The sequence below is a fragment of the Ornithorhynchus anatinus genome, chromosome 12 (genome assembly GCF_004115215.2).
Source record: "Ornithorhynchus anatinus isolate Pmale09 chromosome 12, mOrnAna1.pri.v4, whole genome shotgun sequence".
Classification (NCBI taxonomy): domain Eukaryota; kingdom Metazoa; phylum Chordata; class Mammalia; order Monotremata; family Ornithorhynchidae; genus Ornithorhynchus; species Ornithorhynchus anatinus.
The window spans coordinates 54,070,427-54,087,735 of NC_041739.1; the positions used below are offsets into that span (position 1 = coordinate 54,070,427).

Sequence of the window (17,309 nt, forward strand, 5' to 3'; positions counted from 1 at the left end):
TTGCTTCTAACGCATGCAATTCTGTGTTGTAGGATATCGTCATTTAAAGCCAATTAGACCGAGCCCAAGCCTTGTAAGTCAGATGACCTTGACACAGATGATCAGATAAGAACACAAGACCGCTACTTCTGGGTGACACCAGCATTCTGTCCTTGATCATGGCAGCCAAATGGTAGGAGGAGCTCTGTGATAGTTGTCCTATTTGCTTGTTGATAAATATGTAGTTTGGTGCAATGGTATTTATTGAGCACTTGGTGCTGAGTACTGTGCTGAGGACTTGGAAGTGTACAAGAGACTAAGAGGACACAATCCCTGCTGTCAAGAAGCTTAAAATCTAGAGGCAGAGACCAACACTGCAATTACAGGTAGGGGAAGCAACTGAGTGTAAATGATTGTGGTATTTGCTAAGCGCTTCCTATGTGCCAGGCACTGGGGAGGAAGCTTGGTGTAGTGGATAGAGCACAGGCCTGGGAGTCATCAGTTCATGGGTTCTAATTGCCAGTTCTGCCACTTGTCTGCTGTGTGACCTTGGGCAAGTCACTTAACTTCTCTGGGCCTCAGTTATCACAACTGTAAAATGGGGGCTAAGAGTGTGAGCCCTCTGTGGGACAGGGACTGTGTCCAACCTGATTAACTTGTATCTATTCCAGCACTTAGAGCAGTAAGGGCACACAGTGCTTAACAAATACCATAATTATTATTATTAAGCCTGGGAGAACCGAGAGTAGAGTGAGAGCCACAGGTTAGCATTTGCCCTGTGAGGGTGTCAGGTGGAGTGGAGGACATGGACTGGGTTGTTAGAATCCAGAACTATCCCTCTGGTGGTACTTACTGAAGGTCTTGAGGTCACTGTTGCCTGTCACCTCCCCGAAGTGTGCCGGACACTGCATTCGTTCAGATGACTAAGATTCAAGGGATTCAAGGATTCTGAGACTTGGAGTCCCAGAACACTATCTTGGACTCTGACCATTACGAGTGTTTCTGGAGTCTAAAGTGGGGAACTTCAAGTCCCCAAAACACTCAACGCATCTCAGCCATTTTCCTCCCCCATCTTCCTCCACTTCACTTTTGCATGATGCCAGGAACAAGCCCCACTAGATATCATGGTTTTGGGACAGCGTCCTGGAATGGGGAATTGAAGCTGAGGGTGAGAAGCCTGGTAGTAGTTAGGGTTAGAAGAAGCTGAAATAGAGATGTTAGTCAAGGGAAATACTAAAATCAAAATTTCAACCCTTTTCACACTGCTGACTCATCAGTTCTCTATCCCAATCATTAAGACCAAAGTCCTTTACAAATTAGAATTTCAGACTAAATTTGGGAAAAATCCTCCCCACCGAACCAAAATAATGTTGCACTGATTCAGTTTGTCAGCGTTGCTTAGGCCAAAAGAAACGCAGTCCTCTCACCAGAGAGATATGAGAGCTTAGCAGTATACTTTCATTGAAAAAATACATTTCAGTAAGGGTTGAACTTCTTGTGAGCAGAGATCCTTTCTACCAACTCTATTGTACTTTCCCAATCACTTAGTACAATGCTCTGCACACAGTAAGTGCTCAAATTGATTGGCTCAAAATTAGCTAATGACTGCCACCCACAATAATAATAGCAAATGGAATGTATTAATGCTTACCATGTGCCAAGCACTCTGCTATGCCCCAGGGTAGATACAAGGTAATCAGATTGGACAGTTTCTATCCCACACGGGGCTCCCAGTCTAAGAGGGAGAATAGGTGTTTTAATCCCCATTTTATAGATGATGAAACTGAGTCACAAAGCAGTTAAGTGACTTTCCTAAGGCCACCCAGCAGGCAAGTGGCAGAGTGGGGACTAGAACCCAGGCCTACTGATGCTTAGTCCCTTGCTCTTTCCACTAGGCCGGACTCTTGTGATGACTTGAAATTTGCCAGGGATTTATGTATCTGATCCAAGAAAGCCAGTGTTTTTTTATAGCATTTTAGACAGAGAATGTAATCTGCAAGACAAGCAGGCTGACCACAGAGTGAAGTGTTCCTCATCCTTGTGTTTGGACTGAAAGATAGCGGAGCAATTAAGGGGCATGCTTTCATGGTTTCAAAGGAATTTGAATTTGGCCACCAAGTTAATCGGGTTACCTGTGGAGCCAAAGCATATTCCGCAGTGATAAGTGGCATTTTTGACATGCGTCCCCATCTCAGCGTTTTCAAGTGCAATAGCCACGGTTTTCAAGTGCAATACCCACTGTTTTCATTTATAAAACCTGCCCGAGCTTCATCATTTTTGTAGTTGAATAAATGTAGAAGGCCAGTAGAAGCAAAGTGGAGGTCCGTGCCAATTTCCCAACAATTCAGGCAAAAGTGCTCTTGTTTATAAGTTATCTGGATAATTGGCTCCACTGGGCCGCAGCCAAGGCCAGTGGAATTGGAATTACGTGAAGCTCGGGGGAGAGAACTGCAACGATTCCCTTACCAGAAATGGAAAGAAGGGAGAGTCCTTCCCTGAAACCGAATGAATTGAGATGACTTTTATTTGTTTGTCTCTTTCGCATTTGGAATCTCTAACTATAAAGCACTAAAATATCTATCTATGGAGCCAGTGTTAAAGTCACTGGCCTGCACGGTTCTTCCACTGTGCTTGTTTTCATGGTCACTTGCGTATCAGCGCCCTACGTTTCTGACGATAATTCAGTTAATGCCTCAGAATATTCTGCCTGCCGTGTAAGAAGGGAGGAGAGGAAGAGCTAGATGTTTTTGGCATATTATTTTTCCAGGTAAACCAGAGGAAGTGGGGTGGATTTGGGGTTGGCAGTGACTAGCATTAATGAAGTGCTTGACTTCTTTTTTTTTCCTCCCATAATGCCTGGCAGTGTTTGCTGTGGGGTTTTAAAGTAGCTTAAGAAACATGGTTAAATAAGCAGATCTGTAGCTCATCAGCAGCAGGGCCTTTGCTGACATTCCAACCTACTTCTTTTTCTAGGGCCTTGGCAGCTGGTGGGGAAAGGGTCAGAAGGGTCATTGGGTAGACCCCCTTACCTCGAGTGCTTGGTCGTCCCATTTTGGGGTCACCCACCACCCCTGCATTCACAGAGGACCGGTGGGCCTCCGAAAAGTCCTGGTGATGTCTGTGGTTGGAGGGAACAGCAGCCAGCAGAAAGAAGTCGATCAACCCAGCACGCTGAGAAGCTGCATGGCTTCATGGAAAGAGCCCGGGCCTGGGAGTCAGAGCCACTCCGATCTAATCTAGACTCCCCCTTTTGCCTGCTGTGTGACCTTGGGCAAGTTGCTTAACTTTTCTGGCCCTCAGTTTTCTCATCTGGCAAATGGGGATGAAGTAATAATTATGGTATTTAAGTGCTTACTCTGTGCCAAGCGCTATTCTGAGTGCTGGAGTAGATGCGAGGTAATCAGGTTGTCCCACACAGTCCCACATGGTGGGGGGGGGGGGATGTCACGGTCTTAATCCCCATTTTACAGATGAGGTAACTGAGGCCCACAGAAGTGAAGTGACCTGCCCAAGGTCACACAGTAGACAGGTAGTGGAACCTGGATTAGAACCCATGACCTGACTCCCAGTCTCGTACTCTATCCACTTCGCCATGCTGTCTCCCTCCTACTCTGAGCCTCATATGGGTTAGGGATTGTGTCTGACCTGATTACCTATTATCTACTCCGGAGTTTAGTACAGTGCTGGGCACAAAGTGCGTGCCTAAGTGCTATACATAGCACAGAGGAATGGAGGGACACAGCAGGAAGGGACAATGTTGGTGCAGAATTGGGCTGAATGGCGCAATCTCCCTCTTTACCATGGTCATGTTACAATCCTCTCAATTTTAAGCTACTTGAGGGCAGGAATCTGCGCGTGGGTAGCGTGGCCTAATGGGTAGAGCACGGGCCTAGGAGTCAGAGGGACCTTGGATCTAATCCCGGCTCTGCCGCTTGTCTACTGTGTGACCTTGGACAACTCGCTTAACTGCTCTGTGCCTCAGTTACTTCATCTGTAAAGTGGGGATTAAGACCGGGAGCCCCAAGTGGGACACGGACTGTGTCCAACCTGATTACCTCGTATCTATCCCAGCTCTTAGAACAGTGCCCAGCACCTAGTACCTGCATAACAAATACCACTTTAAAAAAAAACTAATTGTATTGTACTCTCCCAAGCGCCTAGTACAGTGCTCTGCACACAGTTAACACTCAATAAATACCACTGAATGATCTTTATTGTTGCCCCCGTGTTGCCTGTTGCTGCCCTTTCTGCTTCCAGTGTCATTTTCATCACAAGTTCCAAACTCTGTGTGTGCAGGCAGAGTCCGGCTGACTCTGAAATCATTGCCGGGAAATCTTGGCATGAACGCTGAAGGGGAAGGAGGGAAGAGCGAGGAGGAGGATTGAAGGAACAGAAGCTTCTCTGCTTCTGACTGTCATTTTGCTAACTGACACCTCATGTGTCCTTGCTAACCCTAAAGCAGGAAGCAGCCTCTCGGGGGTAGAAGCCGCCCGGGGAGCCTGCCTGGTCCCCAGCCCTCTGGGATCTTTCTTTTATCCGGGTGCATCAGCCTGGCACCGGTTTGCCTCATGTGCCCGTGTTTTGGGTGGCCTTGTGGATCTTCTGCCATGGCTCTGCTTCTGTGTGCCTCTTTCTGCTTGCTTTTCTCTTTGCCGGCCTCTCTTACTTTCTCTCTGGCTCTATTTTCTCTGCCGTAGTAATATCGATAGTAGTCGTAGTTATAGTAGTTATAATAATAATTATTATTATTATTAATAATAAAATGGTATTTGTTAAGTGTTTACTAGTTGCCAAGCGCTGTTCTCCGGACTGGGGTGGATACAAATTGGGTTGGACACAGTCCTTGTCCCACGTGGGACTCACAGTCTTCATCCCCATTTTACAGGTGAGGTAACTGAGGCACAGAGAAGTGAAGTGACTTGCCCAAGGTCACACAGCAGACATGTGGCAGATCCGGGATTAGAACCCATGACCCTCTGACTCCCAGGCCCGTGCTGCTCTATCTACTAGGCCGTGCTGCTTCCCATACTATTAGTTGTAGTAATAGTTAATAATAATAATAATTCTGGTCTTTGATAGACTCTTACTGTGTGCCAGACACAGTACTAAGGGCTGGGGTGGAGATAAGCAAATCGGGTTGGACACAGTCCCTGTCCCACATGGGGCTCACAGCCTTAATCCCCATTTTACAGATGAGGAATCTGAGGCACAGGGAAGTGAAGTGCCTTGTCCAAGGTCACACAACAGGCCGATGGCAGAAGCGGGATTAGAACCCACTACCTCCTGACTCCCAGGGCCATGCTCCACAGTAGTTATAGTAGTTGTGGCTGTAGTGGTGGTATTGTATGCCGAGGGCAGTTACTAAGTTTTGGGATAAATACAAAAATGTGAACTGAGTCACAGTTCCTCAAGGGGCTTACGATATTTCAGTGGCGACAGACAGACAATTATAAAAGAGAAATCAATTGTAGGGTCTCTCTGGTCCTATACCCCGAGCCCAACCCAATTCCAGTTTGAGTTTCTGGAGATATGGTGATCTCACCAATGCTAGTCCGAGGTCATGGTGTCCAAGATGCGGGCCTGACTGGAAATAAGTCGGGACCAAACCAGAAATGGGCCAGTGCAGGTCCCTCTGGGGGCTTCTGGGAATTGTAACTCTAGCAGCCCAGGGGACCACTGTGCCTATGCAGGATTACTGCAGGGTCCAATTGCCTCCCACCAACAATAAAGCCGCCTTAGTGACAAAGAAAGGACAGAGCAAGGAAGGCCACGAGATGGTCTAAACCCAGTCTGACCCATCTGGGTCTGACTTGCCCCTGCCTGTCAGGCTTGGAACATTGCAAAAATGGGACGGTCTGTGCCTGTTGAGATTACAGTCAAATCTACGACTGACGTAAATTCCCTCCCCGTTGTTACCCCTTGATGTTTCCATCCTGCTTCCATTCATTTGCCTTATGCTTTCAGGGTCTAGACTGTTCAGCCTGCAAGATACTTCAGATTACTTTATGCAGAATCCTTTTTTGTTGACACATAAACCAAAGCGTGTTATTAGTGTGCATGGCTAATTGCGTATATGTTTTCCAAAGCCTTTACAAACATGTCTGAATGATCAAATGGGAGGCTCTATCCAAGGCTATAATCATTAAGTAAAAGCTTCCAGAACACTGTTAGATCTGTCCCACCACTGTAAATGATTCAGAGAGGAAGCAATTGGGATGGATCCACATAAACAAATGGCCAGTGCAGTCACCTCTACATAGGAGGATTCAAAACTTTGCACACAACAGACAGGAAAGCTTTGATCCAAAGTAGAAAGAGTCCAAATATTTTCATCATTATACCATCTATCAACCATTCTTTAGAACTCCGAGCAATTCTGTGTCTCTGGGACTTGCTGCTTTGTCTTCATTTGGGAGACACTTATTTAAGTCCTCCTGAAAATGTGATGCCAGAAATAAACTATCTTTGTTTGGGATCCACTTCCAGGCTCTTTCCCCTCAGCTGCCCTCAGGGAGGCGTGAAGCAACTATGGTGTAACCAGACAGCCCAAAATAGGTGGGACAGTTGTGCATTTCAGGGTTCCGCCCTGCTTCCCAAAAGACCCAAGGAAGAACCTTCTGACCCTACTCTTATGTGAACGACCCCCAAGTCTACTTCTCCAGTCCCAACCTCTAATTCACTCTCCAATCTCACACAATTTCTCTTCTCCAGGTCAACTCTCTTCACCTGTCCTGCCACTACCTCAAACTTAACACGTTCAAAACCCTCTCTTCTTCCCTTCTACACCCTCACATCTCCCTGTTAACTTTCTCATCTCGGTCAAAAATCAGATTCAATGTAAAAACTCTTAATGGGAGAAGGGAAGAAAGTCACAAGAAAAGAGAAGCTTTGGGGTTAATTGGGATAACTGCCTCTGCATCTTCCTGCCTTCTGGAGAGAGTTCATCGAGATATTTCAAGGAGAGAGAAACTTAAAGGCAATTTGAAATTCTGGAAAATAAGCAATGCAGCCCTGTGGCTGCTGTTGATCAAATGTTTCCAGTTCAAACCAACAGTCGTGTTTCAGTTCTGGGAACTATCAATCCCAGTTTATATTTTGAAGTTCATTGTTTCCCAAACCAAACAAAAAAAATGGGAACCAAATGGAAATTTCATCAGTTGGATTATTTCAGAGCCGACTCCCCAGGACGCCTGGTGCATTTTCATTCTGTCATTCATTCAATCGTATTTATTGAGCGCTTACTGTGTGAAGAGCACTGTACTAAGCACGTGGAATGTACAATTCGGCAACAGATAGAGACGATCCCTGCCCAACAACGGGCTCACAGTCTAAAAGGGCTGGACGTAGGACAGTGATTATCCAGGTGGGAAGCACTTACTGAAGGACCTTGCACCTTGAACTTTTCCCTTCCATCCCACTTCTTTTCACAGATCACTGATGCCTCTTTTACTTCTGGTACAAGTCAGCCAAGATGGCATAACCATTATTTTCCAAAATAAAACGGGACCCTCAGCTTTGACCCTCGCTACGACTACTACTGAAATAGACTGAAAGCTGGTATTTCCTAATTAGTCCTTGCTTGCCTAATCTTTCACCACTGTGGCCAAGCAGCCACCGAGGCCTAGTTCTTTTGGCACCAATTTATTCGAAGGCATTCAGTCTCGATCTGCCACCGAATAATGTGATGTTTGATTAATCTGAAGTGTAATGAAGCAACAAGGGAAAATGTCCAAAGAAAGAAGTTTGCCCAATCCTTCTTTGCTGTAACGCCAGCACAAAGGGTGTTCCTTTCCAGTCTGAAGAAGAGAAAAATACTGTAGATCAATATGGTCTATCAGAAAGAGCACAGGCCTGGGGGTCAGAGGACTTGGGTTCTAATCTCATTTCTGACACTTGTCTGTTGTGTGACCTTGGCAAGCCACTTAACTTTTTTTCTCTAATGGAAATCATTAAGCACTTATTATGTGCCAGGCACTCTACTAAGGATTGGGATAGATACAAGCTAATCAGGTTGGGCCAAATCCATGTCCCACATGGGGCTCACAGTCTTAGTCCCCATTTTACAGATGAGATAACTGAGGCACGGAGAAGTGAAGTGACTTACCCAAGGTCCCATAGTAGATAAGTGGCGGAGCCGGGATTAGAACCTAGGGCCTCCAGATTCCCAGGCCAGTGCTCTATCCACTAGGCCATGCTGCTTCATTAGGATCCAGCGGAAAACTAAAAATTTTCTGAGGCCATTATCTTGACAAGTCAAAGGTGTCAGTTTCCTCAGAAAGCTGGCTTCGATACAGTTGATTTTGCAGAGAGTTATCTAAATTTTTTGTTCTGACTCCCCTATCGCCCTGCTAAAGTAATGTGGGTGGTAAATCTCTTCCTTGTTTTGTTTCAGTTGGAATAAGTGGAGGAAAATTGACTCTTGCTTTTTTGATTGTTTGGTTCCCCTGCCCTAGGGATCCACGTCAGGGTGAATGGCGTTGAGAGGAGTATAACGATGAAAGTTTCTCTAGGTGCCCTCTTCACCTTGCTGCTCTTTGAGACCTTCCAACCCAAGTTCTGGTGGGTGAGACTTAGCTGAAACGTTGACCCTTTTCCTAGGAAATGACTGGTGTTTTTCTCCAGTCTCTTCCGTAACCACCCACCTATTTTAGATGTCATGTTTCTTGGATCATTATGCAGGAGATAGGCTTTTGCAGAGGAAATGAATATAAAGCATGTCTTGCTCAGGTTAAAAGGAGTTCCAGGAACATTTTTCCATGTCTACTGTGTATTTATGGTGCAAACATTCCTATTAATAATTCATGACTACTTATTCAGTAGTCTTAATTCACCAAGATTTTGTTATTCTTTATGACTATCACTGGCAGTGTGATGGTATATGGAGATTATAAATACATCTGAAGCATGGAATTTTAAATAGATAGCTATTATTCAAGAACTTCAACATTCTGTAGCCCCCAAGTGACTATGCACACAACTCTGTTCATGCTTAAAGGATGTGTTTGTTCGGAAGCCTATGGAATAGTAAGAAAACTTCAAAAATAGTTCTCACACAGACTATTTATAACATCATAACTGTGATATTTGTTAAGTGTTTACTCTGTGCCCCGCATTGTACTAGGCACTGGGGTAGATACAAGATAATCAGGTTGGAAACAGTTCCTGCCCCTCATGGGGCTCACGGTCTAGGTAGAAAGGAGAATAAGTATTTAATCCCCATTTTACAGATGAGGTTACGGAGGTCTAGAGAAGTAAAGTGACTTGCCCAAGTTCTCACAACAAGCAAGTGATGGAGCTGGGATGGGAGCCCAGGCCTGTGCTCTTTCCACTAGGCCACTGAATTTCCACTCATCGCTGGCTTCATTTAGTTTCAGATTGGTTGAGCTAATTGGAAACATTTGATCCAAGACTTCTCATGCATTTGAACGAAATGTACAGTTTGCCTTGGATGTAGGCTGCAAAGACCCATGTGGGTAATGCGCCAGAGAAGGACTCTTTACATTATTTTTAAAAGTTGGAAATGAGATCAGAAAGCTTCAACCCACAATAAAAATACCCATAGGAACTTGGCAAAAAAAAAAAATGAAATAAGGTCTGAATTTAAGGAAAAAGTTAGCGCTTCAATCCCTTGTGCCTGAGCCAGTAACTAAAAGTAGAAAAGTGAACTGGTGGGAAGAAGTTACTTGTCAGATGGCATATCTGTTGATGGGGTGTGGGGAAGAGGGGAAATAAAGATATTCCATTCCTGCTCTTTCTCTAGTCAGGTTTTAGCCTTCTTGGTGAGACAGACTCCTTTGGTTTTGATTCTGTGAAGGTAATGTGGGGGCTTTAGGGATTGTGGGACCCCACTGGTGTTGTCATAAGTTGTAAAATTGAGATAATCGATTTAGACAAGTCCTGATTTTCGAGATTGTACTTACAAGGTCTCATCAAGCCATCAGTCAATCAAACAGTGGCATTTATTGAGTGCTCACTGTGTGCAGAGGACACTGTACTATGCAACTGGGAGAATACAACAGAGTCGGTAGACACATTGCCTGCTCACAATGAGCCTACAGCCTAGAAGGGGAGACAGACAATATAAATAAATAATTTACCTATTTACATAAGTGCTGTGGGGCTGAAGGTGTGGTAAATATCAGATTCCCTAAGGGGGCGGCTCCAAGTGTGTAGATGACAAAGAAGGGAGAGGAAGTCAAGGAAAATAAAAATAAATGGGGTATTGGTAAGCCTTAATATGTGCCAGGCACTGTTCTAAGCCCTGGGGTGGAGACAAGCAAATCTGGTTGGACACAGTCCCTGTCCCACATGGGGCTCACAGTCATTCAATCGTATTTATTGAGCACTTACTGTGTGCAGAGTACTGTACCAAGTGCTTGGAAGAGTACAGTACAACAATAAACAGACACATTCCCTTCCCATAGCCAGCTTACAGTCTAGAGGGGGAGAGAGAAATGAATAAAAATAAATTAATTACAGATATGTATGTAAGTGCTGTGGGATTGGGAGGGAGCAAGTCAGGACAACACAGAAGGGAGTGGGAGAAGAGAAAAGTGGGGCGAGGCACTTAGTCAAGGAAGACCTCGAGGAGATGGGATCTCAGTAAGGCTAGAGGAGCAAAGTGTGCGGAATAGATTGTGGAAGAGTAGTGAGATGAGGTAGGAGGGGGCAAGGTGACCAAGTGCTTTAATGCAGAAGTGGATGGGCAACCACTGGAGTATGGATGGAGTGGGGTGACAGATCCTGAACATTTTTGTAGAAAAATGATCCAGGCAGCAGAGTGAAGTCTGGACTGGAGTGGGGAGAGACAGGTGGCTTGGAGGTCTGCAAGCGGGCAGATGCAGTGATCTGGGCATGATAGGATGAGTGATTGTATTGGTACCAAACTGGTAGCAGTTTGGATGGGGAGGAAAGTGGATTTCAGCGATGTTGTGAAGGTGGGACTGACAGGATTTAGTGAAGGATTGACTGTTTGGGTTGAATGAGAGAGAGGAGTCAAGGATAATGTTAAGGTAACAGACTTGTGAGATAGGAAGGATTGAGGTGCCGTCTATAGTGATAGGAAAGTCAGGGAGAGGACAGGATTTGGGTGGGAAGATAAGGAGTTCAATTTGGGACATGTTAAGCTTGAGGTGACAGGAGGACATCCAAGTAGAGAGATGTCTTGAAGACAAGAGGAAATGTGAGAGTGCAGAGAGGGAGAGAGATCAGGGCTGGAAATTGAGATTTGGATATCATCCACATAGAGGTGGCATTTGAAGCCATGGAAGCAAATGAATTCTCTGAAGGAGTGGATGTAATTGCAGAATAGAAGGGGACCCAGAACTGAACCTTGAGGGACCCACACGGTTAGGGGATGGGAGGCAGAGGAGAAGCCTGCGAGGAGACTGAGAATGAAAGGCCAGAGAGATGAGGAGAACCAGGAGAGGGCAGTTGGTGAAGCCAAGGTTGGATAACATTTCCAGGAGAAGGGGTTGGTCCACAGTGTCCAAGGCAGCTCAGATGAGGTAACTGGGGCACAGAGAAATGAATTAACTTGCCCAAGGTCACACAGTAGACTAGTGGCAGACCTGGCATTAGAACCCAGGTCTTTCTGACTCCCAGGCCCTTGTTCTGTTCACTAAGCCTCACTGTTTCTCTAGAGGGCTTAATTGGGGAAGGCTTAATCTGGTCCCTCATGGGGCCAGACTCCCCCCGGCCCCTGCCCGGTTTCTGGGCCTGACTATCTGACTCACATTGGGCAGTAATTCAGTTGGGGTTTTGCAAATGGTCTCTCAGCTTGGGGTGTCCCAGTGCAGAAGGTGTCAGGGGAGTAAGCCACTGATATTTTTTCTTGGTAGGGAAAAACTTTGCTCTTGAAAGAATTTGCTTGATGTGCACAAAAAACATATATCCCATATTTCCCTAGCGGGTAGTTAAGTAATGTTTCCCTTTTGTGGCCAGCAGCCAGGAAGAAGGGCTCAGAGACAGAGGGAGGACTTTTCAATGAGATCCCAAGAATCTAGAGGAAGCATGTATATATACAGTGATCTGTATTGAGCACCTACTGGGTGCTTAGCAGCATTCTAGATGTTGGGAAGGGTACAGTAAAAGGAAGAGAAACAATACCAGTCAGTCATATTTATTGACCACTTACTGTGTGCAGAGCACTGTACTGAGCGCTTGGGAGAGTACAACTATAAACAGACACATTTCCTGCCCACAACAAACTTTCAGATTCCAGCCCAGAGTGAGTTTATGATCTAATGAGGGAGTCAGGCAGCCTCCATAGGTCTTGGAGTATATTGTACCCTTTGAATTTTTATTGACTAGGGCAGATTTGAGGACTGGTCTGCCCTATAAGTGTTTTCTTCAAGGTTCTGGGATAAACAGATCATAAGTATATCCATATATGGCCTTCAGCATGCTTTCCACGGAACTTATTCCTATTAGAATGGGCGATCTGGAAGTGTTTGAACCGTGTGTTTTCTGCTTTTCAACCCTCCTCCATACTGTTAACACAGTTTAATCCACACTCTATCCAGGAGAGAATGAAAAAAATTCCAAACAATTGGTGATTTGTATAAGGGAGGAAACACAGTGGAATTTATATGAGCTGATTATGTCACTGTTGTTGCCAGTGGGATTTTAATCCATCCATTGAAGGGAACACACAGTCGATGTGTGTAATGGAAAGTCTGGACAGTCGGGAATAATAATGGTGGCAGCTAAGCATTGCAAGTGCTCCACAAATAGCAGTTTCAAGAGGTCAAAAGGTAAAATTTTTGAGAAGCAGTGTGGCTCAGTGGAAAGAGCCCGGGCTTGGGAGTCAGAGGTCATGTGTTCGAATCCCGGATCCGCCACTTGCCAGCTGTGTGACTTTGGGCAAGTCACTTCACTTCTCTGGGCCTCAGTTCCCTCATTTGCAAAATGTGAATGAAGACTGGGAGCCCCACGTGGGACAACCTGATCACCTTGTATCCCCCCAGTGCTTAGAACAGTGCTCTGCACATAGTAAGCACTTAACAAATACCAAATTTATTTTTATTATTTATTATTAAAATTGGTTGATGGGGCAGTTTTTCTCTCTGAATGAGATGATGATTGACCAGGCTGCTAAAGCCACCGGCCCAGCTGAATGTTCGCACCTGCGGTGTCACAGCACAAACAAAGGCCCCATAGGGCCAGGAGGGAAGGGGTCTAGATGAGAGGGTTGAAGCGAGTATCGGCCTGCTCCCATTCTGCTGCATTTTGTTTCTGATGGGCCTTTTCTCTGATTTATTAAGTTCCTTTTGAATTTGATTACCATCCTCCAGACTGGTTGCTGCCCTGGCCGACTTAGTGTCCCCCATGGAGTTGCCGAGCAAACACTGAGTTCCTTTGTGCCTGATACCGTTAAAGACCTGAATAAAATCAGACCTATGACGAGTTTTCTATAGGAGAAGGCAGTGGCAGTAGCACCTAGAGGCAGCCCCTTCTGCTCCCCATCAGCCTTTAATATTTATTCCTGAAGCGAAACGTGCTCTCTGAGAGTGCAGAAAGTTTTGTTTTTCCCCTCTTCTGGGCCTGGTTATGCTGACTTTCTTCAGAGCAGAGCAGACCCAAGGATTGTCGGAGTAGCGGCGTGGCCTAGTGGAACGAACACGGGCCTGGGAGTCAGGTTTTTAATCATGGCTCTGCCAATTGCTTGCCTTGTGACCTTGGGTAAGTCACTTAACTTCTCTGGACCTCAGTTTCCTCATCTGTAAAATGGGGATGCAATATCTGATTTCCCTCCTACTTAGACTTTGAGCCCCAAAGGGGACAGGGACTGTAGCCATCCTGATTAACTTGATTAACTAATTGACTGAGGCATTGAGAAGTTATTCAGATTCTAACTTGAGACTGTAAGCCCACTGTGAGCAGGAAATGTGTCGGTTTATTGTTATATTTTACTCTCCCAAGCGTTTACTACAGTGCTCTGCACATAGCACTCAGTAAATATGATTGACTGACTGACTTAAATGGCAAGCGGCAGAGCCCAGATTAGAACCCCGGTCCTTTGGCTCTCAGGTCTGTGCTTTTTCCACTAGGCCACGCTGCTTCTCTCTCATGAGTTTTGTTTTTAGATTTGGTTAGCCGTATTCTTCCTCCTCATTCATTTTACTTGTTCAAGCCATGCTGGCTAAAAGCAGACATCCAAGCAGTTAATGGTCAACAGGTTGGAGGTGCCCAGCTTGTGAACACCCTTAACAGTTTTTGTCACTGCCCAGCTAACTTCTTGGCCGGGTGCATTAGGTTGGGCTGACCTTTCATTCAATAGTATTTATTGAGCGCTTACTATGTGCAGAGCACTGTACTAAGCGCTTGGGATGAACAAGTCGGCAACAGATAGAGACAGTCCCTGCCGTTTGACGGGCTTACAGTCTAATCGGGGGAGACGGACAGACAAGAACAATGGCACTAAACAGCGTCAAGGGGAAGAACATCTCGTAAAAACAATGGCAACTAAATAGAATCAAGGCGATGTACAATTCATTAACAAAATAAATAGGGTAACGAAAATATATACAGTTGAGCGGACGGGTACAGTGCTGTGGGGATGGGAAGGGAGAGGTGGAGGAGCAGAGGGAAAAGGGGAAAATGAGGCTTTAGCTGCGGAGAGGTAAAGGGGGATGGCAGAGGGAGTAGAGGGGGAAGAGGAGCTCAGTCTGGGAAGGCCTCTTGGAGGAGGTGATTTTTAAGTAAGGTTTTGAAGAGGGAAAGAGAATCAGTTTGGCGGAGGTGAGGAGGGAGGGCGTTCCAGGACCGCGGGAGGACGTGACCCAGGGGTCGACGGCGGGATAGGCGAGACCGAGGGACGGCGAGGAGGTGGGCGGCAGAGGAGCGGAGCGTGCGGGGTGGGCGGTAGAAAGAGAGAAGGGAGGAGAGGTAGGAAGGGGCAAGGTGATGGAGAGCCTCGAAGCCTAGAGTGAGGAGTTTTTGTTTGGAGTGGAGGTCGATAGGCAACCACTGGAGTTGTTTAAGAAGGGGAGTGACATGCCCAGATCGTTTCTGCAGGAAGATGAGCCGGGCAGCGGAGTGAAGAATAGACCGGAGCGGGGCGAGAGAGGAGGAAGGGAGGTCATCCGCCACTGACTCCAACCCCCACCCTAAACCATGACCCTGCTGCATAATATCTGGGTGTGAATAGTAAATGGTCACTCCTCAAGGGGATTGACACTCCTTGGCAACAGGAAAAAGAGAGAGTGAGAGAGAGAAAAGCTGTTGACATTTTGCTCTGCGTGTTTTATGGATTCCTTCCTGTGTTCCTGGGTCGCTTTAAAAAAAGACAGGCCCACACAAATGGTGTGACTAACTCTGATCCTGCCGGTGTTTCGCAGCCTACAGCCTGATGTCATCAGCCAAACCTAATACCAGGGAGGAGATTGTGAATCCCCATTGATGATGATTCCAGGGAAAGGGAAATGGGCAGCAGACCGGAGGAAAAATATGAGAAAACTAAACAAATCCCTTAGAAGGAGTAAGTGAAATTCAACCTGGGGCCTGGATGGTTTGGTTAAGGAAATGGGGAGAATAAACCTCTCCTTCCTCTCAGTCCTTTTTCCTTTTCAGATAGATAAACCATCAGGTCCCAAGGCTCAAATCCAGAAGCCAAAGGTGTCTCGAGATTTAATATTGTTGGACCCGGATTCCCTAAAAACTGCAAGTGAATTATTATGAGATGAGGAAGTTTCAATACTTAGAAACAACAACAACCCAGCAAAATCCCTCTGTTGTCCAGGGCTGAACATGCTCCCTAGGATACTGGGTCACTCCCGTCTGGGCTGTAAGTGTTGGTGTGGCCCTCGTCTGGCTCCGAATGTCAAGGAATGGCTCAGGGCCAGTTAGAGCTGTTCAGAAGGGAGAAGCTAAGGACCCTACCCTCCTCAAAACCATCCTTCTCCTCAATCCCACCAGGATTTCCTGGTAAGAATTTCAGAGCCAACAGAGTCCTGTTCTTGTGATGGCCAGTTTGCTGGTGGTTCATGGTACCTACACTGCGTTAGCAGGGGTTCCTCCTCATGCATCCCGGTCCCCAGGGTCCTGGACCTTGTCATGTGGACACAGTCACTGCCTGTAGTTACGGAGCTGGGAAACTTTGGGGTCATACACTGCGGATATGAACAGTAATAGTAAAATGTTTTGTTTTGTTCTCTGGCCTGCAGGGGAAGATGGGAAGAATTCATATTCAAAGAATCCCTACTTGGTCTTAAATACGGCAGGGGGGCGACGAGGATGCTGGGGAGAAGATGCATTCCCCCCACGGCAAGCTCTGACTGTTATGCTTTCCTTTTGTGGTGGTGGGTCCCCAGAGGAATAAAAGGTGGCCTGCCAAGGTACAAGTGTACGCTACAGAATATGGCTGCTTTGGCTCCTCTCCTGTCTGACACCCTCTCGACTCATCTTAAAGAGACCCAGCAGGGAAGAGTAGAGCGGACCATCCCCCCGCCCAACCCCCTTAGTCACTAGTATCCCCTCATGACTGGTTTTGGGTGGTCAGCCTTTATTCTGTGGAGATTAGATGACCACAGAACCATGCGGTCATGGAGGGGCCCGTTTTCTTGACGGAGCATTTCGTGTACCTTTTAAAAAGGAATTTGTCAGACTCCTGCATTCTTATTAAGTAGTTATCTAAAGATTCAAATTAGGCACCTATACACATTTTCATGGAAGAAGGGTAGACCCTTCTTATGATGAATTTACTAAACAACGCTTCTACAGCCAGAGACACTGTAGGTGATTGTACATTATGAAATTCTTCTCAATTCATAATTAACTGCGATCATAAATTTTCCAGTTAGGTGCAGTCAGTATGTAAGTCCACCATTGCTTTGCCATTCAGCTTGGATAGACTCTGATAGCCTACTCTTGGGGAAAGAAGATAATGAGTAGCCTAGAGTCTTCTTACTGCATCCATGACAGACTTGGACCTTTTTTCTTTGTTTTCATCTTCTGTTGGCTAAAGATATCTCTAATTCCCCAGCCCTTCTGTCCCTTGCCATTAAATGAAAATGAGTAAGTGATGAAGCATTATGGTCAGTATTTGAACTCAGTGTAGAATGATGGATGATTAAAGTAGTTGCAGCCTATAAGGCAGTACTGCTGTTTGTTATGCTGGAAGCTTCTCATTAATGGAATGCTTCTTCTACTCATGCAAGCGTCACATCTCTTGGGAAAGTAATTGAGATTTTTAAAGTCTAGTCTGTTCTGGTTCCAATTTTTGATAACTCTTCCCTCCTTAGATTTTTGTTCCTGAGAAGATTTTTAACCTTTATGATCTCTTTCTTACCGTGGATGTTTATTTGGTTTACTGCTTTGGTTTAGGAGAG

General features: G+C 45.8%; 1 long non-coding RNA gene across 3 annotated transcripts in view; it reads left to right on the plus strand.

Moving 5' to 3' along the window:
* Window positions 1–16,302, plus strand: part of LOC114815532 — a 28,392-nt gene extending 12,090 nt beyond the window's left edge. For 2 of the 3 annotated variants that reach the window (XR_003763320.2, XR_003763319.1), the window contains 2 exons: window positions 33–172; window positions 2,953–3,244. This is a non-coding gene — a long non-coding RNA (uncharacterized LOC114815532). Of the gene's footprint in view, window positions 1–32; window positions 173–2,952; window positions 3,245–16,145 lie in introns of those variants that run through there. The other variant, XR_003763322.2, reaches the window with a different exon arrangement.
* Window positions 16,303–17,309: the final 1,007 nt, after the last annotated feature.